This window comes from Somniosus microcephalus, chromosome 5 (genome assembly GCF_052327205.1).
Source record: "Somniosus microcephalus isolate GS21.2 chromosome 5, FLI_Smic_1.0, whole genome shotgun sequence".
Classification (NCBI taxonomy): Eukaryota; Metazoa; Chordata; class Chondrichthyes; order Squaliformes; family Somniosidae; genus Somniosus; species Somniosus microcephalus.
In genome coordinates this window covers 173,961,057-173,967,476 of record NC_140991.1, presented here as the reverse complement: position 1 = coordinate 173,967,476, position 6,420 = coordinate 173,961,057, and positions in this window count along the sequence as shown.

Sequence of the window (6,420 nt, the reverse complement as noted above, 5' to 3'; positions counted from 1 at the left end):
CCTGACATCGGTAGTGGGGAAAATGCTGGAGTCCATTATAAAAGATGTAATAGCAGAGCACTTGGAAAACAGTGACCGGATCGGACAAAGTCAACATGGATTTACAAAAGGTAAATCATGCTTCACTAATCTGTTGGAATTTTTTGAGGATGTAACTGGTAGAATAGATAAGGGAGAACCAGTGGATGTGGTATATTTGGACTTTCGGAAGGCTTTCGATAAGGTCCCGCATAAGAGATTAGCGTGCGAAGTTAAATCACATGGGATTGGGGGTAAGGTACTGACTTGGATAGAGAACTGGTTGGCGGACAGGAAGCAAAGAGTTGGAATAAACGGGTCTTCTTCCGAGTGGCAGGCAGTGACTAGTGGGGTACTGTAGGGATCGGTGCTAGGACCCCAGCTATTCACAATATATATAAATGATCTGGATGAGGGAACTAGATGTAATATCTACAAGTTTGCAGATGACACAAAGCTGGGTGGGCGTGTGTGCTATGAGGAGGATGCAGAGAAACTCCAGTATGATTTGGACAGGTTGGGTGATTGGGCAGATGCAGTATAATGTGGATAAATGCGAGGTTATCAACTTTGGTGGCAAAAACTGGAAGGCAGATTATTATCTGAACAGCAATAGATTGGGAAAAGGGAAAGTGCAACAAGACCTGGGTGTCCTTGTGCAGCAGTCGCTGAAGGTAAGCATGCAGGTGCAGCAGGCGGTTAAGAAGGCAAATGGTATGTTGGCCTTCATAGTGAGAGGATTCAAGTACAGGAACAAGGATGTCTTGCTGCAGTTGTACAGGGCCTTGGTGAGACCACACCTCGAGTATTATGTGCAGTTTTGGTCGCCTTATCTGAGGAAAGATGTTCTTGCCATGGAGGGAGTGCAGTGAAGATTCACCAGGCTGATACCTGGGATGGCAGGAATGACATAGGAAGAGAGATTGGGGCGATTAGGCTTATATTCGCTAGAGTTTAGAAGAATGAGAGGGGATCTCATTGAAACTTATAAAATTCTAACAGGACTAGACAGACTAGATGCAGGAAGGATGTTCCCGATGGCGAGGGAATCCAGAACCAGGTGTCACAGTCTATGGATAAGGTGTAAGCCATTTAGGACTGAGATGAGGAGGAATTTCTTCACCCAGAGAGTGGTGAACCTGTGGAATTCTCTACCACAGAAGGCAGCTGAGGCCAATTCATTAAATATATTCAAGAAGGAGTTAGATATATTTATCCAGGCTAAAGGCATCAAGGGATATGGGGAGAAAGCAGGGATAGGGTACTGAATTTGGATGATCAGCCATGATCTCATTAAATGGCGGAGTAGGCTCGAGGGGCCGAATGGCCTACTCCTGCTCCTATCTTCTATGTTTCTATGGTAGTTTTAAAGGAAACCAGTCAGGCTGTGTTCTGCAGCAACTCTCCAAAACCAAATTCGGATCGAAATATTGGATGAGGAATTATGCGAAACAATTCGTATAATTAAATCCTATTTCCTAAAAAGGAAGGTGGTATCTGTGTTCACACTGGTAAACTAATAGAAACATCCTGCTAAATAGTTTCAGGAGAATAAAAACTTGATGGGCCAGATTACATTTACACTTGTCCATAGACTTTCTATGGGGTTTTGCATTGGAACTTGCTGTAAATTAGTGAGCCATAAAGCACAACACCCTCTGCAGATTATCTGGAACCTGTATGAACAGAGCAAACAACTGTGCCCATCTTTCCCGTAACTTCATGTTTGAACATCTCCAATCAGGTTCCGCCCCAGCCACAGCACTGAAACAGCCCTTATCAAAGGTACAAATGACATGCTGTGTCACTGTGGCCATGGCAAACTTTCCCTTCTCATCCTTCTTGACTTGTTTGCAAGCTTTGACGGTTGACCACACCATCCTCTTCCAACGCCTCTCCTCCTTCGTCCAGGATTGACATGTACGCGGACGACACCCAGCTCTACCTCACCAGCACCTCTTGCAACCCCTTCACTTTCTCTGATTTGTCATGCTGCTTGTCCAGCATCCAGTCCTGGATGAGCAGAAATTTTATTCAACTAAATATTGGGAAACCAAAGTTATTGTCTTCGGTCCCCGCCAGAAACTATGTTCCCTAGCCACTGACTCCAGCCCCTCCCTCGCAACTGTCTGAGGCTGAACTAGGCCATTTGCAACCTCGGCATCCTATTTGACACTGAGAAGAGCTTCCGACCATATATCCACTCCATCACCAAGACTGTCTACTTCCACATTTGGAAAATTGCCCGCTTCTGGCCCTGCCTCGGCTCATCTATGACTGAAACATTTATCCATGCCTTTGTCACATCAAGACTTGACTATTCCAATGCGCTCCTGGCCGGCCTCCCATCTTCCATCCTCTATAAACTGGAACTCATCTAAAACTCCAGAGGACTGGAGAACAGCTAACGTAGTACCATTATTTAAGAAGGGTAGCAGGGATAAATCAGGTCATTACAGGCCAGTGAGCCTAACATCAGTGGTAGGGAAATTATTGGAAAAAATTCCGAGGGACAGAATTAGTCTCCACTTGGAGAGGCAAGGATTAATCAATGATAGTTAGCATGGCTTTGTCCGTGGGAGATCAAGTCTAACCAATTTGATTGAATTTTTTGAGGGGGTGACTAGGTGTGTGGATGAGGGTAGTGCAGTTCATGTAGTCTACATGGACTTCAGTAAGGATTTTGACAAAGTCCTGCATGGGAGACTGGTCAAGAAAGTAAGAGCCCATGGGATCCAGGACAATTTGGCACATTGTATCCAAAATTGGCTTAATGGCAGGAGGCAGAGGGTGATGGTTGAAGGGTGTTTTTGTGACTGGAAGCCTGTGTCCAGTGGTGTACCGCAGGGATTGGTGCTGGGTTCTTTGCTGTTTGTAGTGTGCATTAATGATTTAGATATGAATGTAGGAGGTATGATCAGTAAGTTCGCAGATGACGCGAAAATTGGCGGAGTGTTAAATAGCGAGGAGGGAAGCCTCAAGCTACAGGACAATATAGGTGGGTTGGTTAGATGGGCAGAACAGTGGCAAATGGAATTTAACACTGAAAAGTGTGAGGTGATGCATTTTGGGAGGATTAACAAGGCAAGGGAATAAACAATGTATGGTAGGACCCTAGGAAGGACAGTGGATCAGAAGGACCTTGGTGTGCATGTACATAGATCCCTGAAGGCAGCAGGACAGGTAGATAAGGTGGTTAAGAAGGCATATGGGATACTTGCCTTCATTAGCCGAGGCATAGAATATAAGGTTATGATGGAGCTGTATAAAACGCTAGTTAGGCCACAGCTGGAATACTGTGTGCAGTTCTGGGTGCCACACTATAAGAAGGATGTGATTGCATCAGAGAGGTTGCAGAGGACATTCACCAGGATGTTACCTGTGCTGGAGCATTTCAGCTATAAAGAGAGACTGGAGAGGCTGGGCTTGTTTTCCTTAGAGCAGAGAAGGCTGAGGGGGGACCTGATTAAGGTGTACAAAATTATGAGGGGCATAGATAGGGTAGATAGAAAGGAACTTTTCCCCTTAGTAGAGGGGTCAATAATCAGGGGGCATAGTTTCAAGGTAAGGGCCAGGAGGTTTAGAGAGGATTTGAGGAAAAACTTTTTCACCCAGAGGGTGGATGGAATCTGGAACTCACTGCCTGAAAGGGTGGTAGAGACAGGAACCCTCACAACATTCCAGAAGCATTTAGATGAGCACATGAAATGCCATAGCATACAAGGTTACGGACCAAGTGCTGGAAAATGGGATTAGAATAGATAGGGCTTGATGGCCGGCGCAGACACGATGGGCTCTATGACTCTATAACTCTGTTGCCCATATCCTAAATCGCACCAAGTCCCATTCACCCTCACCTCTGTGCTCACTGACCTACATTGGCTCCTGTTCTGGCAATGTCTCAATTTTAAATTCTCATCCTTATTTTCAAATCCCTCTATGGCCTGGCCCCTCCCTATCTCTATAACCTCCTTCATTCCTCCGAGACCTCTGTGCTCCTCCAATTCTGGCTTCTTGAGCATCCCCAAATTTAATCGCACCACCATTGGTGCCCATGCCTTCAGCTGCCGAGGCCCTAAATTTTGAAATTCCTTCCATAAACCACTCCACCTCTCTACCTCTTGCTCCTCCTGTATGAAAGACTTGTATTAGAGATTCTTAGTAGATGGGAATAATATATGTATAAATTTAAGTGTAGCCATTGACCAACTAATATTACCCATAATTATTCCTGGGTAACTAAAACGCTAAGGCTTGTTCAAAATGCAGCGGCAAAGACAGTCAAAAGCAGTTTTGACTAAGCTCTGATAATAAACCACCACAGGCTGCAAGTGAAGGTCAAATTGTTAAATAACATATCCTAATGCTAAGTAGAAATTAGAGTTCACTTAACAAAACTAATTGCAAAGATATTTAAAAGTTAGTTAATAAATAAGGAACATAAAATGAAAGCGATCATGGAGTTAAGGTATCCATCTGGTCGATTGAAGTGAGCGGCGGCGGTATAAAAAGGTAAGCCCGAGCGTGGGTAGGCCTCAGAGCAGCAGCGGCGGGAACTCGAGCGGCGGCAGTATAAAAAGGTAAGCCAGAGCGTGGGTAGGCATACTAATCTCCAATCTCAGAGGGAGAGAAGGAAAAAGTAATCGAGGTGTGACATCACCACAAAGCAGGTAAGTGATTGGTTGGGAGTATTTCTCTCTTTGTTAAAACTTTAGCTCTGTGGTTTATAGTTTTTAAGGTCTCTGTGGTGTAGCGGGACAGTTTGTAAACCAGGGCCCTTAAATATATCATTTAAAAATAATAATAATAAATGTAATTATTTACATAGAATGGCAGAGCAGGTGATGTGTTACTGCTGCAATATGTGGGAGCTGGTGGACACCATTGATGTTCACAGTGATTATATTTGCAGTAAGTGTTGGCTGCTCGAGGAACTCCGGCTCCGTGTTGATGAGCTGGAGTCCGAGCTTCAAACACTGCGACACATCAGGGAGGGGGAGAGTTACCTGGACTCTGTGTTCCAGGAAGTAGTCACACCAATTAGATTAACTAATTCAGATGTAGGCCGTGGTCAGGGACAGGAGGGTGTGACTATGAGTGAGGCAGATATGGGGATCTAGGAGGTAGTGTTGGAGGAGCCGCAGCCCTTACATAGAAGAAGATAGGAGCAGGAGTAGGCCATTCGGCCCTTCGTGCCCTTGCTCTTGTCCAACAGGTTTGAGGCTTTTACTCCCTGTGGGGATGGGAACGGGGACTGCAGGGAGGATGAGCAACCTGGCCACAGCACCATGGAATGAGGGGCCATTCAAGTGGGGGGAGTAAAGGGAAAAGTTGTAGTGGTAGGGGATAGTATCATTAGGGGGATAGATAGGGTTCTTTGCAGCCAAGAGCGAGAGTCCCGAAGGCTGTGTTGCCTGCCCGGTGCCAGGGTTAAGGCCATCTCCTCTGGGCTGGAGAGAAACTTGGAGGGGGAGGATCCAGTTGTCATGGTCCATGTTGGTACCAATGACATAGGTAGGACAAGGAAAGAGGTTCTGTTGAGGGAGTATGAGCAGCTAGGGGCCAAATTATAAAACAGAACCACAAGGGTAATAATCTCTGGATTACTACCTGAGCCACGAGCAAATTTGGCTAGGGTAAATAAAATCAGAGAGTTAAATGCGTGGCTCAAAGACTGGTGTGGGAGAAATGGGTTTTGCTTCTTGGGACACTGGCACCAGTACTGGGACAGGAGAGAGCTGTTCCGTTGGGACGGACTTCACTTGGCCAGTGCTGGGACTAGAGTCCTGGCGAATTGAATAACTAGGGCTGTAGAGAGGGCTTTAAACTAATTAGTCGGGGGGAGGTTTCAAGAGAGCAAAAAATAAAAATGTCAGTGGAGAAGGCAATAGAGCAAGGTAGCAGTGGGGGAATTAAAAACAGAGCATGTCAGGAAGGAACAGAATGTATAAAGATAAAGGTAAAGTAGTAAAGGAGGTAAAAGCAGGAATAAATTGTCACAAAACATATTTAAAAGTTCTTTATCTGAATGCACGCAGCATTTGTAACAAAATAGACGAGTTAGTGACCGAGTGCAACTTATCCAAGTTTGCCGACGATACAAAGATGGGAGGGACAGCAGTGAGTGAGGAGGACATAAAAAACCTGCAAAAGGACATAGACAGGCTAAGTGAGTGGGCAAAAATTTGGCAGATGGAATATAATGTTGGAAAGTGTGAGGTTATGCACTTTGGCAGAAAAAATCAAAGAGCAAGTTATTATTTAAATGGAGAGAAACTGCAAAGTGCTACAGTACAAAGGGATCTGGGGGTCCTGGTGCATGAAACACAGAAGGTTAGTATGCAGGTACAGCAGGTGATCAGGAAGGCCAATGGAACCTTGGCTTTTATTGCAAGGGGGATG